Source organism: Aegilops tauschii, chromosome 5, assembly GCF_002575655.3.
Source record: "Aegilops tauschii subsp. strangulata cultivar AL8/78 chromosome 5, Aet v6.0, whole genome shotgun sequence".
NCBI lineage: Eukaryota > Viridiplantae > Streptophyta > Magnoliopsida > Poales > Poaceae > Aegilops > Aegilops tauschii.
This window is the reverse complement of record NC_053039.3, coordinates 191368657-191386139: the sequence shown is the minus strand read 5'-3', so window position 1 is coordinate 191386139 and position 17483 is coordinate 191368657.

Sequence of the window (17483 nt, the reverse complement as noted above, 5' to 3'; positions counted from 1 at the left end):
CTTGCACACACGATCCTTTCTATTCTTTGTGGCCCTACATTTCTTCATTTCTTTAACTTTAAACTAGTTGACCCGTTGCACCAAATGACGCAGAGACCCACTAAAGCCATGTTGTCTGTCGATGAAAATAGTTTCATTTTGCAAGAACATATTCAATATTGGCAGTAGAAGGCACATGTGTTAAATCATGCTATATTGACAATATATTTATCACACTGAGAAATCTGATTAAAAGAACATATTTGTATAAGAACATTACATGGCAGAATGACCCAGTGGCGACATGTAGTGCTAAATGTTAATTACAAATCTGTAGGTTTGGGCATCCTTCTCATTTTTTTAAAGTTTTAGAATTGCAATATACTGGTATACTTTCCTGATTCTTGATTACATACATCACTGACATGAAGCAACAAATCAACACCTTAGTTGATCTAACAAAATAGAGAAACTGTAAACCACATTTTTTGGTCTATACTTTCTAAGAGTGGATCAAGCCACCACCAACCACCAGGTCACACCTGGCAAGCTACAAATGGGAAAGCAGATACAAAGGTTGTATCTAATGATGATAAAAATACAAGGTTCGGCCTATAAAATCTGGCTAGCCATAAGTATGATTATAAGAACATAGTTTGATTGTATGCAGCATCAACAAGATACGATTATTCATGAAATAAGATAATATCGAGGACACAAAAAGATCGTTCCTAGATGTTTCAGACAATCTAATAGTTAAAAAAGACAAACTGAGAACCATACTACAATATAAACTGGTTATCTTTTTTGCTTAGGTAAAAACAGACATGACATTAGAAACCAAATTGGGCGTATCTACTTCTATGTAGTGATCATGGGAGAGGTCCTAGCTCAGAAGCAACTCCATATCCAACTGATGAGCAACTTGGTCCTACATGTACACGAAACAAAAAAATTGTTTATTTTCCTTCAGGTATGCACTCTAAGTTGCAACCGAAACATTATTGAACAAGGAGCAAACGATAATATCTACAAAACCTTTCCAGAAGTAAGTGACTAAGTAAGAAAAAAGGAAAACAAGTGAATGAGGTAAGTAAGAAAGCCCAGTTGAGCCAGAGAAGGAGATGCTTGCTTGAGGGTCGCTGAAGGAAATATGCCCTAGAGGTAATAATAAAGTTGTTATTTATTTTTCCTTATATCATGATAAATGTTTATTATTCATCCTATAATTGTATTAATCGGAAACTTGGTACATGTGTGAATACATAGACAAACAGAGTGTCCCTAGTATGCCTCTACTTGACTAGCTCGTTAATCAAAGATGGTTAAGTTTCCTAACCATAGACATGTGTTGTCATTTGATGAACGGGATCACATCATTAGAGAATGATGTGATGGACAAGACCCATCCGTTAGCTTAGCATAATGATCATTAAGTTTTATTGCTATTGCTTTCTTCATGACTTATACATATTCCTCTGACTATGAGATTATGCAACTTCCGAATACCGGATGAACACCTTGTGTGCTATCAAACGTCACAACGTAACTGGGTGATTATAAAGATGCTCTACAAGTGTCTCCGAAGGTGTTTGTTGGGTTGGCATAGATCGAGATTAGGATTTGTCACTCCGTGTATCGGAGAGGTATCTCTGGGCCCTCTCGGTAATGCTCATCACTATAAGCCTTGCAAGCAATGTGACTAATGAGTTAGTTGCGGGATGATGCATTATGGAACAAGTAAAGAAACTTGCCGGTAACGAGATTGAACTAGGTATGATGATACCGACGATCGAATCTCGGGCAAGTAACATACCGATGACAAAGGGGAATGATGTATATTGTTATGCGGTTTGACCGATAAAGATCTTCTTAGAATATGTAGGAGCCAATATGAGCGTCCAGGTTCCGCTATTGGTTATTGACCGTAGATGTGTCTCGGTCATGTCTACATAGTTCTCGAACCCGTAGGGTCCGCACGCTTAACGTTCGATGACGATTTGTATTATGAGTTATGTGTTTTTGGTGACCGAAGTTTGTTCGGAGTCCCGAATGAGATCACGGACATGACAATGAGTCTCGAAATGGTTGAGAGGTAAAGATTCATATATAGGACGATGATATTTGGACACCGGAAGTGTTCCGGGTGATATCGGGTCACCAGAAGGGGTTCCAGGCACCCCCCGGCAAAGTTATGGGCCTATTGGACCAAGTGAGGGACAAACCAGCCCTTGTTGGGCTGGTGCTCCCCTCCTAGGCTGAATAGTAGGAGGAAAGGAAGGGGAAGAAGAAAGGAAGGATGAGGGTTCGGCCTCCACCCTTTCCTTCTCTTCCCCCTTCTTTTTCCTTCCCATGTGCTGAAATAAGGAAGGGGGCCGAATTGGGCTTGCACCCCAAGTAGGATTCGGCCAACTTGGGGGCTCCCTAAGGCTGCCTCTCCCCCCTCCCTCCAACTTATATATATGTGGGGAGAGGGGGCACCTAGGACACACAAGTTTCTCTTAACCGTGTGCGGTGCCCCCCTCCATAGATTACACCTCAGATTATATAGTCGTGGTGCTTTTTTTTAAACCTGAGACAGTGGGAGAGGCTCCCACTGTTTTGTATTACTTCAACCACCACAACTATACATAGTAGTCATTACATACTGAGTAACCCTCTAACTCCCTCTACCCACCGTGCGGGTGGGTGGGGTGGGGTAGAAGAAGAAGAAAAAGGAGCTAAAAGTAAAGAGAGCACTCTAGGTTAAAGTAGTCGTGGTGCTTGGGTGAAGCCCTGTGCGGATCATATCACCAACACCGTCACCACGCCGTCGTGCTGATGGAACTCTCCCTCGAGCATCTGCTGGATCAAGAGCTCGTGGGACGTCATCGTGCTGAACGTGTGCTGAATATGGAGGTGCCGTACGTTCGGTACTTGGATCGGTTGGATCGTGAAGACGTTCGACTATATCAACCGCGTTACTAAACACTTCCGCTTTCGGTCTACGAGGGTACGTGGACACACTCTCCCCGCTCGTTGCTATGCTTCTCCTAGATAGATCTTGCGTGATCGTAGGAATTTTTTTGAAATACTACGTTCCTCAACAGTGGTATCGGAGCCAGGTCTATGCGTAGATGTTATATGCACGAGTAGAACACAATGAGTTGTGGGCGATAATAGTCATACTGCTTACCAGCAACGTCTTACTTTGATTCGGCGGTATTGTTGGATGAAGCGGCCCGGACCGACATTACATGACCGCGTTCATGAGACTGGTTCTACCGACGTGCTTCGCACACAGGATGGCTGGCGGGTGTCTGTTTCTCCAACTTTAGTTGAATCGAGTTTGACTACGCCCGGTCCTTGTTGAAGGTTAAAACAGCACACTCGACGAAAAATCGTTGTGGTTTTGATGCATAGGTAAGAACAGTTCTTGCTAGAAGCCCGTACCAGCCACGTAAAACTTGCAACAACAAAGTAGAGGACGTCTAACTTGTTTTTGCAGGACTTTTTGTGATGTGATATGGTCAAGACGTGATGATATATAAATTGTTGTATGAGATGATCATGTTTTTTTAAAAGTTATCGGCAACTGGCAGGAGCCTTATGGTTGTCGCTTTATTGTATGAAATGTAATCGCCATGTAATTGCTTTACTTTATCACTAAGCGGTAGCGATAGTCGTAGAAGCAATAGTTGGCGAGACGACAACGATGCTACGATGGAGATCGAGGTGTCAAGCTGGTGACGATGGTGATCATGATGGTGCTTTGGAGATGGAGATCAAAGGCACAAGATGATGATGGCCATATCATATCACTTATTTGATTGCATGTGATGTTTATCCTTTATGCATCTTATTTTGCTTAGTACAGCGGTAGCATTATAAGATGATCTCTCACTAAATTTCAAGGTATAAGTGTTCTCCCTGAGTACGCACCGTTGCTACAGTTCGTCGTGCCGAGACACCACGTGATGATCGGGTGTGATAAGTTCTACATTCACATACAACGGGTGCAAGCCAGTTTTGCACACGCAGAATACTCGGGTTAAACTTGACGAGCCTAGCATATGCAGATATGGCCTCGCAACACTGAGACCGAAAGGTCGAGCGTGAATCATATAGTAGATATGATCAACATAGTGATGTTCACCATTGAAAACTACTCCATCACACGTGATCATCGGACATAGTTTAGTTAATATGGGTCACATGATCATTTAGATGATTAGAGGGATGTCTATCTAAGTGGGAGTTCTTTAGTAATATGATTAATTGAACTTTAATTTATCATGAACTTAGTCCTGATAGTATTTGCATATCTATGTTGTAGATCAATTGCTCGTGTATAGCTTCCCCGTTTTATTTATGATATGTTCCTAGAGAAAACTAAGTTGAAAGTTGATAGTAGCAATGATGTGGACTAGGTCCGTGATCTGAGGATTATCCTCATTGCTGCATAGAAGAATTATGTCCTTGATGCCCCGCTAGGTGACAGAACTATTGCAGGAGCAGGTGCAGACGTTATGAATGTTTGACAAGCTCGGTATGATGACTACTTGATAGTTTAGTGCACCATGCTTTACGGCTTAGAACCGGGACTTAAAAAATGTTTTGAAATGTCACGGAGCATATGAGATGTTCCAAGAGCTGAAATTGGTATTTCAGACTCATGCCCGAGTCAAGAGGTATGAGACCTCTGACAAGTACTTTGCCTACAAGATGGAGGAGAATAGCTCAACTATGTCTGAGTACTACAATCGTTTGAATGAAGTGGGAGTTAATCTTCCAGATAAGATAGTGATTGACAGAGTTCTCTAGTCACTATCACCAAGTTACTGGAACTTCGTGATGAACTATAATATGCAAGGGATGACGAAAACGATTCCCCGAGCTCTTCGCGATGCTGAAATCGGCGAAGATAGAAATCAAGAAAAGCATCAAGTGTTGATGGTTGACAAGACCACTAGTTTCAAGTAAAAGGGCAAGGGAAAGAAAGGGAACTTCAAGAAGAATGGCAAGAAAGTTGCCACTCCCATGAAGAAGCCCAAAGCTAGACCTAAGCCTGAGACTGAGTGCTTCTACTGCAAAGGGACTGGTCACTGGAAGCGGTACTGCCCCAAGTATTTGGCGGATAAGAAGGATGGCAAAATGAACAAAAGTATATATGATATACATGTTGTTGATGTGTACTTTACTAGTGTTCATAGTAACCCCTGGGTATCTGATACTGGTTCAGTTGCTATGATTAGTAACTTGAAACAGGAGTTACAAAATAAACAAAGACTAGTTAAGGGCGAAGTGACGATGTGTGTTGGAAATGATTCCAAGGATGATAAGATCACCATCGCATACTCCCTCTACCTTCGGGATTAGTATTGGAACTAAATAAATGTTATTTGGTGTTTGCGTTGAGCATAAATATGATTGGATCATGTTTGTTGCGATACGGTTATTCATTTAAGTCAGAGAATAATTGTTGTTATGTTTACATGAATAAAACCTTCTATGGTCTTACATCCAATGTAAATGGTTTACTGAATCTCGATCACAGTGGTGCACATAATATTGATGCCAAAAGATGTAAAGTTGATAATGATAGTGCAACTTATTTGTGGCACTGCCGTTTAGGTCATATTGGTGTAAAGCGCATGAAGAAACTCGATGTTGATGGGCTTGTGGATTCACTTGATTATGAATCACTTGATGCTTGCGAACCATGCCTCATGGGCAAGATGACTAAGACTCTGTTCTCCGGAACAATGGAGTGAGCCACTGACTTATTGGAAATAATACATACTGATGTATGCAGTCCGATGAGTGTAGAGGCTCAAGGGGTTTAATTATTTTCTGACATTCACAGATGATTTAAGCAGATATGGGTATATCTACTTAATGAAACACAAGTCCGATACATTTGAAAAGTTCAAAGAAATTCAGAGTGAAGTTGAGAATCATCGTAACAAGAAAATAAAGTTTCTACGATATGATCGCGGAGGCAAATATTTGAGTTACGAGTTTGGCCTTCATTTAAAAACAATGTGGAATAGTTTCACAACTCATGCCACCTGGAACACCACAGCGTAATGGTGTGTCCGAACGTCGTAACCGTACTTTATTAGATATGGTGCGATCTATGATGTCTCTTACCGATTTACCACTATCGTTTTGGGGTTATGCATTAGAGACAGTTTCATTCACATTAAATAGGGCACCATCTAAATCCGTTGAGATGGCACCGTATGAACTATGGTTTGGCAAGAAATCTAAGCTGTCGTTTCTTAAAGTTTGGGGTTGCGATGCTTATGTGAAAAAGCTTCAAGCTGATAAAGCTCGAACCCAAATCGGAGAAGTGCGTCTTCATAGGATACCCAAAAGAAACTGTTGGGTACACCTTCTATCACAGATCCAAAAGACAAGATCTTTGTTGCTAAGAATGGATCCTTTCTAGAGAAGGAGTTTCTCTCGAAAGAAGTAAGTGGGAGGAAAGTAGAACTTGATGAGGTATTTGTACCTTCTCTCAATTTGGAAAGTAGCTCATCAGAGAAATATATTCTTGTGATGCCTACACCAACTAGAGAGGAAGCTAATGATAATGATCATGAAACTTCAGATCAAGTTACTACCGAACCTCGTAGGTCAACCAGAGTACGCCAGAGTGGTATGGTAATCCTATTATGGAAGTCATGTTACTAGACCATGATGAACCTGCGAACTATGAGGAAGCGATGATGAGCCCAGATTCCGCGAAATGGCTTGAGGCCATGAAATCTGAGATGGGATCCATGTATGAGAACAAAGTATGGACTTTGATTGACTTGCCCGATGATCGGCGAGCCATTGAGAATAAATGGATTTTCAAGAGGAAGACAGACGCTGATAGTAGTGTTACTATCTACAAAGCTCGAATTGTCGCAAAAGTTTTCGGCAAGTTCAAGATGTTGACTACGATAAGATTTTCTCACTCGTAGCGATGCTTAAGTCTGTCCGAATCATGTTAGCAATTGCCACATTTTATGAAATCTGGCAAACGGATGTCAAAACTACATTCCTTAATGGATTCCTTAAAAAAAAGAGTTGTATATGATGCAACAAGAAGGTTTTGTCAATCCTGAAGGTGCTAACAAAGTGTGCAAACTCCAGCGATCCATCTATGGACTGGTGCAAGCATCTCGGAGTTGGAATATACGCTTTGATAAATTGATCAAAGCATATGGTTTTATACATACTTGCGGTGAAGCCTGTATTTACAAGAAAGTGAGTGGGAGCACTACAACGTTTCTGATAAGTATATGTGAATGACATATTGTTGATCAGAAATAATGTAGAATTTTCTGGAAAGCATAAAGGAGTGTTTGAAAGGAGTTTTTCAAAGAAAGACCTCGGTGAAGCTGCTTACATATTGAGCATCAAGATCTATAGATATAGATCAAGACGTTTGATAAGTTTTTTCAATGAGTACATACCTTGACAAGTTTTTGAAGTAGTTCAAAATGGAACAGTCAAAGAAGGAGTTCTTGCCTATGTTGCAAGGTGTGAAGTTGAGTAAACACTCAAAACCCGACCACGGCAAAAAAAAGAAAGAGAATGAAAAGTCATTCCCAATGCCTCAGTCATAGGTTCTATAAAGTATGCTATGCTGTGTACCAGACCTATTGTGTACCTCACCATGAGTTTGGCAAGAGGGTACAATAGTAATCCAGGAGTGGATCACTAGACAACGGTCAAAATTATCCTTAGTGGAATAAGGACATATTTCTCGATTATGGAGGTGACAAAAAGTTCATCGTAAAGGGTTACGTCGATGCAAGCTTTGACATTGATCCTGATGACTCTAAGTCTCAATATGGATACATATTGAAAGTGGGAGCAATTAGCTAGAGTAGCTCCGTGTAGAGCATTGTAGACATAGAAAATTTGCAAAATACATACGGCTCTGAATGTGAGAGACTCGTTGACTAAACTTCTCTCACAAGCAAAACATGATCACACCTTAGTACTCTTTGGGTCTTAATCACATAGCGATGTGAACTACATTATTGACTCTAGTAAACCCTTTGAGTGTTGGTCGCATGGCGATGTGAACTATGGGTATTAATCACATAAAGATGTGAACAATTGGTGTTAAATCACATGGCGATGTGAACTAGATTAGTGACTCTAGTGCAGGCGGGAGACTGAAGGAAATATGCCCTAGAGGCAATAATAAAGTTGTTATTTATATTTCCTTATATCATGATAAATGTTTATTATTCATCCTAGAATTGTATTAACCGGAAACTTAGTACATGTGTGTGACGCCCTCGATTCAATCGTACACTAATCATACACGCAAATGTGTACGATCAAGATCAAGGACTCACGGGAAGATATCACAACACAACTCTAGACACAAATAAAAATAATACAAGCTTTATATTACAAGCCATGGGCCTCGAGGGCTCGAATACATAAGCTCGAATACACAAGAGTCAGCGGAAGCAACAATATCTGAGTACAGACATAAGTTAGACAAGTTTGCCTTAAGAAGGCTAGCACAAAAGCAACATCAATCGAAAAGGCAAGGCCTCCTGCCTGGGAGCCTCCTAACTACTCCTAGTCGTCGTCGGCCTCCACGTAGTAGTAGGCATCAACGGTGGCATCTAGCTCCTGGGCTCCGACATCTGGTTGCAGCAACCGGAAAGAAGAAGAAAGGGGGAAAAGGGGGTAGCAAAGCAACCGTGAGTACTCATCCAAAGTACTCGCAAGCAAGGATCTACACTACATATGCATCATTATCAAAGGAAGGCTGTATATGTGGACTGGGCTGCAGAAATGCCAGAATAGAGGGGAGAACCTAGTCCTATCGAAGACTAGCATCTTCTGAAAACCACCATCTTGCAGCAACAGGAGGGAGTAGAGTAGCATAAAGTAAAGTAGTAGTAGTGTTATCAACCTCGGCCAGAGATCCTTTCTCGACACCCTGCGAGAAAGCAATCCCAGAGCCATACTATCCAGTTATCATCACAATCCATTACTCATCACAAGTATCCAGTTCTAGTTGTATCGATCGGGATACAACTCCAAGTGTCCGTTACCGTAGGACAGGCTATCGATAGATGTTTTCTTCCCTGCAGGGGTGCACCAACTTACCCACCACGCTCGATTAACTCCGGCCGGACACACTTTCCTGGGTCATGCCCGGCCTCGGTCAAACAATACGCCACAACCCGACCTAGGCTTAATAGAGAGGTCAAGCACGCCGGACTAAACCTATGCCCTCAGGGGTCATGGGCCATCGCCCCGGGAACTCCTGCACGTTGCGTGGGCGGCCGGTGAGCAGACCTAGCTACCTCCTTAAAAAAGGCGGGAGCTTACCAGTCCAACCCGGCGCGCGCCGCTCAGTCGCATGACGTCTATTAAGCTTCGGCTGATGCATACGACGCAGAACGCCCATACTATGCCCACGTGATGGTTAGTGCTATCAGGCCAGAGGCCCCTCGGATCAAATATCCAAATCGTAGTGGATTAGGAACGCGCGGTAACAAACAGAGACTCACGAAAGATGTGACCCCGTCGCCCCTTCTCGAGGGCTTGCGGCAAGGGCTAGGAATGCCCGACCACGCCTCGTAATTATCTCGCGGGCACCTTCCAGGTCAACCCGACTCCACATCACTCGCAATTATGCTCGCACGGGTACCCCTCAGGGTCGACCCGTCTTTAGTAACATGGTTCAGTGTAAAGTCATAGTAACCATAGTAACCGTGTGTCCAATCATCAAGGGGAAAACCCGAGGAATCACCCCCGGTGAATTCCACTCGATGTAATCATCAAGGTGAACGTAAGAGGGACCACCCTCGAGGTTCACACTTGAGGGGTTGCACGACAGAGTCGTATCGGAAGTGGTTAAGGCGGAATCACCCTCGATGACCACGACCGAATAACTACACTAGCGGGTTAACATCAGAAGTGTTGTTGAGGCCTCACCCTCGGCACTTGATAGTAACCCAATAGTGTCGAGCAACTAAGGGGAAATGATGTGCAGTGTCGGGGCCTGGTCTTCGATCCCGTTGATCGGGTCTTCGATGATGAAGCAGGGGCAACAAGGACAAGGTGGGGGTCACTGATGGATCACTAACCAACCTATACTAAGCAGTTTAGGATAAGCAGGTAAGGTACAATGAGCAGGTTACAAAAGCAGGCTATGCATCAGAATAGGAGCAAACAATAACAGTAGCAAAATCTAATGCAAGCATGAGAGAATGGAATGGGCGATATCGGAATGATCAAAGGGGGGGCTTGCCTGGTTGCTCTGGCAAGGAGGGGTCGTCATCGACGTAGTCGATCACAGGGGCGGCATCAGTCTCGGGGTCTACCGGAGAGAAGAGGGGGAAGAAACAGTAAATATAAAGCAGACAAAGCATCACAAAGCATAACATGGCAATATGCGGTGCCGGGTGTGACCTAACGTAAGACTACACGATATAGGTGAAGGGGGAATTCAACCGGGAATGTTTTCCCGGTTCCGGACCTGTGTCAGACAAATGACCGGAGGGGGAATGTTCCATGTTCAGATAGTTAGAGGCATCTGACTGATGAATGGACCGCGTATTCGGATTCGTTGGATTTTTCTAAGCAACTTTCATATAGAAAACATTTTCATCCAAGTTACGGTTTATTTTCTATGAATTTTCAAAGATTAAACCATTTTCTGGATATATTTAAATTAACAGAAAAGATAAAATGCGTCAGCATGACGTGCTAATGACGTCAGCAGTCAACAGACTCGCTGATCAGGTCAAACTGACCAGTGGGTCCCACCTGTCATAGACAGTGGACTAACAGAAGTTAAAACTAACTAAAATGTGGTTAATTAACAGCTAGGCCCCACATGTCAGTGGCAGACTAGATTACTAATTACTTTTAATTATAAAAAACATATTAATTAGCTTAATTATGTGGTGGGGCCTGCACGTCAGGGGTACTAAGCTGCCCAGTCAGCAGTTGACTGGGTCAACCCGGTCAACTGGGACCCGTGGAGCCCGCTGGCAGCGACCCAGGGGTGTGGCCCTGACCGGCCACATCGGCAGGGTGCCGGAGAAGGCTCCGGCGACCTCTCCGGCGGCACGACGCCGGAGACAGCCGGGATTCGCCTACACGGGGCCAACACGGGCGCGGGCGGGTGCGTTCGAACGGGGAGAGCCCGCCGCGTCGCGTGGTGAGGCCGGCCGGAGCTGGAGCTGCCGGAAACGGCGCCGGCGACGAGTGGAGGCGGTGATGGCGTTCGGGACCTCGTCGGGATCGCGCTACGGGGCACGGGGAGGGGCGCGGCAAAGTTCGTCCGAACGGCCGTTCGATTCCGCGCCATTTGGTGATGGTGGGAGCGACTGAGGTGGCCGGAGTCGGCTGTTGCAGCGATGGTAGGCGACGGCGGCGATCGGGCTTCGACGGGGACGGCACTGCGGCGCGCAAACATGTATACGAAAACGGCTGGGGCTGTCTACGCGATGCGGTGCTCACGGCAGTGGCGCGCACGGTACCAAAAGGTCACCGTGGCCACGCCGGAGACGAGCGCGGGCAGCGGCGAGCTCGGTTGCAAGAGGGACGACAACTACACCTGCAGAGAGGGGAAGGGAAGAGGGGTTCGGTGCGGGAGCTTACGGTGTGGCTCACGGTGGCCCTTGGATGTTTAGGAGCACAGCGGGTCGACGGAGTCGTCGACGGACGGAGTGGAGGAGCTCCGGCGATCCACAGTGGTCGCCGGCTCGATCCGGGCGATGTAGTGGCCTCCGGCTCGGACGCGAGGCCGGGGAAGAGGGAGAAGACGTCGACGGTGCTGGTGGACAGGTCAGGAGGACGAGACGACTCCGGTGGCCGCGGTGACGACGGAGGATGGCCGCGGGCGCGCTCGGGTCAGAGAGAGGGGAGTGAGAGAGCGAGGAAGAGAGAAGGGGGAAATGGCGAGGCGTCCAGCGGGAGTGGATGTGGCGGTAGGCGAGGGGAGGGCTCGAGGCGTCGCCCTTATCCTCTCCCGGCGAGGCCGGCGAGGTGGTCTGGTGGAGATGTGCGCGCGCGTCCGCTCGCACAGTGGGGAGGGGGAAGACGACAGGGGGGAGTGGGCCGGCCTAGCTGGGCCAGTTGGCTCGGGTGGGGCGAAGCCCACTGGGAGGCCAGGGGCTTTGGCCCTTTTCCTTTTTTTTAGCTTTTCTGTTTTAGCTATTTTAGGCTACTTAGACATTTTGCAAAAATGTTGGTTCACCACCAATATTACCAGATGAATATGTTCCACATGATGAACATTTTAGTTTTCATGTTTGAGCAATTTTGAATTTCACTCAGAATTTGAAATTGAATTCAACTGGAATTTGAAATGAGAGAGAACCAAGGGTGATCAAACACTTGTTAAGCAAAATGATTAACTTAACCCCAGGGTTACGGTAGCATCATTACACCGGGGTGTTACAACTCTCCTCCTCTAAAAGAAATTCTCGTCCCGAGAATTAAGAGGTAGAAGGGAACAGGTCGGGGTATTCAGCCCGGAGGTTATCTTCGCGTTCCCAAGTGGCTTCATCTTTAGTGTGATTCGACCATTGCACCTTGAGGAACTTGGTAACCTTTTGGCGGGTTCGACGTTCAGCTTCTTCAAGAATGCGGATCAGATGCTCTTTGTATGTGAGATCATCTTGAACTTTAATCAATTCCGGATCCACTTCACGTTCCGGATCCTTGAAGCATCGACGAAGTTGCAACACATGGAAGACGTCATGAACGTGAGAGAACTGAGGTGGCAACTCCAATTGATAAGCCACCAGCCCACGACGGGCCAGAATGCGGAAAGGACCAATGTAGCGCGGAGCTAGCTTGCCCTTGACTCCGAACCGATGAGTGCCTCTCAAAGGAGTGACACACAGATAAGCTTGCTCACCAGGTTGATAAGTTGAACCCCAGTGTTTCCGGTCATAGTTGCTCTTCTGGCGGGACTGGGCCGCCTTGAGATTATCCCGGACAATGCGAACCTGCTCTTCAGCTTGTTGAATAATGTCTGGACCAATGAGCGTCCGTTCCCCAGTTTCTGACCAATTTAGAGGGGTTCAGCACTACGTCCATAGAGCACTTCAAAGGGTGCCATCTTCAAGCTGGCTTGATAGCTGTTGTTATAAGAGAACTCCGCATAAGGAAGAGATTCTTCCCACTTCTTGCCAAAAGAAATAACACAAGCCCGAAGCATGTCTTCAAGAATTTGATTGACTCGCTCTACTTGGCCTTGGGATTGGGGATGATAAGCAGTGCTCCAGGTAATATGAGTTCCCATTGCCTCTTGGAAACTATCCCAGAACTTTGAAGTGAATATACTGCCGCGATCTGAACTGATCTCCTTCGGAATGCCGTGGAGTGACACAATTCTGGAGATATACAAGTTTGCTAATTGACTAGCAGTGATTGTCTCCTTGACTGGCAGAAAGTGAGCAACCTTCGAGAATTGGTCGATGACGACAAAGATAGCATCGTTACCTTTCTGAGACTTGGGAAGGCCAGTGACGAAGTCCATTTGGATCTTATCCCACTTCCATTCAGGAATCGGAAGCGGTTGTAGAAGTCCAGCCGGTTTCTGATGTTCTGCTTTGACGCGACGACAAACGTCACATTCTTCAATATATCAAGCAATGTCTTGCTTCATATTAGACCACCAGTACTTCTGACGGATGTCTAGATACATCTTGGTACTTCCCGGATGAATAGAGAGAGGGGTGTCATGCGCTTCTTTCATCACCTTCTCTATCATAAGCTCGAACCGGGGTACTACAATGCGATCTCTGAAGTATAAGGTTCCATCTTCACCAAGTGAGAAATCTCTGGATTTCTCTAATGCAAGATCCTTTTTCATCAGATCAACATGTGCATCTTTGGCTTGAGCAGACTTGATTGCTTTCAGAAGAGTTGGTTCCAAGACAAGGTTATTCAGAGAACCCTGTGGAACTAGTTGAAGGTTCAGCTTGCATAGCTCTTCATAAAGGCGGGGTTGAGCTTTGAAGACCATGTGATTGTTGCAATAAGACTTACGACTCAGGGCATCGACCATTACATTAGCCTTGCCAGGGGTATAAGATATACCGCAGTTGTAGTCAGCAATAGCTTCCATCCACCGCTGCTGACGGAGGTTCAGATCTGGCTGAGTAAACAGGTACTTCAGACTCTGATGATCAGTGAAGATCTCACAACGATTACCGAGAAGGTACTGTCGCCATAGCTTCAGTGCAAAGATAACCGCAGCAAGCTCGAGGTCGTGAACTGGGTAGTTCTCTTTGTGAGCACGCACTTGACGGGAGGCATAAGCAATCACTCTGCGCTCTTGCATTAGGACACAGCCTAATCTTTGTCGTGAAGCGTCGCAATAGATGACGAAGTCTTTGCGAGAATCAGGGGGAGCAAGCACTGGGGCAGAAGTCAGCTTGTCCTTGAGTGCCTAGAAACTTTCCTAACATTTGTCTGTCCAATCAAACTTAATGCCTTTGTGTAGCAGATTGGTCAGTGGCTTGGCAATCTTGGAGAAGTTCTCGACAAAGCGGCGACAATAGCTAGCTAGTCCGAGAAAGCTTCTGACTTGCTTGACAGTCTTCGGAGGGGTCCAGTCAAGAATAGCCTGAACTCGCTCTGGGTTGACGGCAATACCATCCTTGGAGATGACATGCCCAAGGTAGGTGACTTCGGGTAACCAGAATTCGCACTTGGAATACTTGGCATAAAGTTGATGCTCTCGAAGCTTCTCTAGAACAAGTCGAAGATGTTCAGCATGTTCTTCTTTGTTCTTCGAATATACCAGGATATCATCCAGATAGACTACGACGAACTTGTCGAGGTAATCCATGAATATGTAGTTCATCAGACGGGAGAATGTAGCTGGAGCATTGGTCAAGCCAAAAGACATGACGGTGTACTCGTAAGAACCATAATGAGTGACGAATGCGGTCTTTGGAATATCCTCTTCACGAACACGGATCTGGTGGTAACCCAACCACAAGTCGAGTTTAGAGAAAATCGATGAACCAGCAAGTTGATCATACAGATCATTGATCCGAGGAAGGGGATATTTGTTCTGAATTGTAGCTTGGTTGATAGGACGGTAGTCTTGGACCAAACAGTTTGTTCAGTCCTTCTTCTTGACGAAGAGAGAAGGTGCTCCCCAAGCAGAGGAACTTGGATGAATGAAACCCTTGTGAAGAGATTTGTCGATTTCCTCCTTAAGTTCAAGGAGTTCATGAGGTGGCATCTTGTAGGGTCGTTTGGCAATAGGAACGGTGCCTGGTTTCAAGTCGATGACGAACTCGACAGCCCGGGCAGGGGGTATTCCTGGAAGTTCTTCTGGAAATACGTATTGGAAGTCGCGAACGACTGGAATCTTTTCAATTCCCTCAAGAGGTGCTGCGTTCAACGCATTCAAAGCATAAAGTCGTGCTTCAGCGTTTTGAACAAGCTGAGCATGGTAGGTTACTATCTCATCGGAAGGATGTAGGAGGTGAACGACCTTGGTGGCGCAAACGATAGAGGCAGTATGCGCTTTCAACCATTCCATTCCCAGAATGAGGTCAATATTGGAAGACTCCAGAATAATGGGAGAAACAAGGAATTCCAACCCTTCAATTTCAACGGGGACGTCGCGACCAATCATGGTAGTTCGACACTGACGCGCAGGGTTGCGTACCACTATCGGAGTGTTCATGGGCTCGCATCGAATGTCGTGTGCGTATGCAAAATTTTCTGACATGAATGAATGCGATGCTCCTGAATCAAATAAAACAGAAGCCGGTACTGAATTAACGAGAAGAGTACCCATCACGGTGGCAGGCTGGTCTGGAGCTTCATTCAGATCAACATGATTAGCCTGACCACGACCATAAGGTCTGGCATTGTTGTTATGGGGCTGATTGTTATGGCCAGTTGAAGGCAGAGCCAGCTGGCTCTTTTTCTGATTGCATTCTTTAGCAAGGTGGCCTGGGCGGCCACATCTGAAGCACAGACCATCATTGGGATCGGGAGCAGGATCTTGGGATGGTACATCTCGAAGAGGCTGCCTCTGCGGTGGAGGAGGCAGACGAGGTGCAACATAGGATGTAACGCCCACGATGCGGCTATATCTCCCACGTGTCGAGGCACGACTTAGAGGCATAACCGCATAGTGGTTTTGTCGCAAGAAGGGTCATCTTCACACAATCCCATGTAATGAACAAGAATGGGATAAAGAGTTGGCTTACAATCGCCACTTCACACAATACATAAATATAATCCATACATCATCCAAAATACACACATAGACCGACTACGGTCAAGATCCAAATGAAAATAAGATAACCCCAAATGCTAGATCCCTGATCGTCCCAACTGGGCTCCACTACTGATCATCAGGAAAAGACACATAGTAACGACCACGTTCGTCATCGAACTCCCACTTGAGATCGATCCCATCATCTGCACTGGCATCGTCGGCACCTGCAACTGTTTTGGTAGAATTTGTGAGTCACGAGGACTCAGCAATCTCACACCCGCGAGATCAAGACTATTTAAGCTTATAGGAAAGGATGGTGTAATGAGGTGGAGCTGCAGCGGCAATAAGCATATATGGTGGCTAACATACGCAAAAGAGAGCGAGAAGAGAAGCAACGGAACGGTCGTCATCTAGCAATGACCAAGAAGTGATCCTGAACTCCTACTTACGTCATACATAACTCAGACCGTGTTCACTTCCCGGACTCCGCCGAGAAGAGACCATCACGGCTACACACGCAGTTGATGTATTTTAACTGGGTCAAGTGACAAGTTCTCTACAACCGGACATTAACAAATTCCCATCTGCCTCATAACCGCGGGCACGGCTTTCGAAAGATAATACCCTGCAGGGGTGTCCCAACTTAGCCCATCATAAGCTCTCACGGTCAACGAAGGATAAACCTTCTCCCGGAAAGACCCGATCAGTCTCGGAATCCCGGTTTACAAGACATTTCGACAATGGTAAAACAAGACCAGCAAAGCCGCCCGAATGTGCCGACAAATCCCGATAGGAGCTGCACATATCTCGTTCTCAGGGCACATCGGATTGTCCAAGCTTCCGATAGGCCAGACCAGAGTTGCCCCTGGTGGCCACCGGCGACTGACAGGTTGGACCAATACTCAGAGGAGCACTGGCCCGGGGGTTTAAAATAAAGATGACCCTCGGGCTCTAGAAAACCCGGGGGAAAAAGGCTTAGGTCGCGAATGGTAAAACCAAGGTTGGGCCTTGCTGGAGGAGTTTTATTCAAGGCGAACTGTCAAGGGGGTCCCATAAATCACCCAACCGCGTAAGGAACGCAAACTCAAGGAACATAATACCGGTATAACAGAAACTAGGGCGGCAAGAGTGGAACAAAACACCAGGCATAAGGCCGAGCCTTCCACCCTTTACCAAAATATATAGATGCATTAATTAAATAAGAGATATTGTGATATCCCAACATATCCATGTTCCGACATGGAACCAACTTCAACTTCACGTGCAACTAGCAACGCTATAA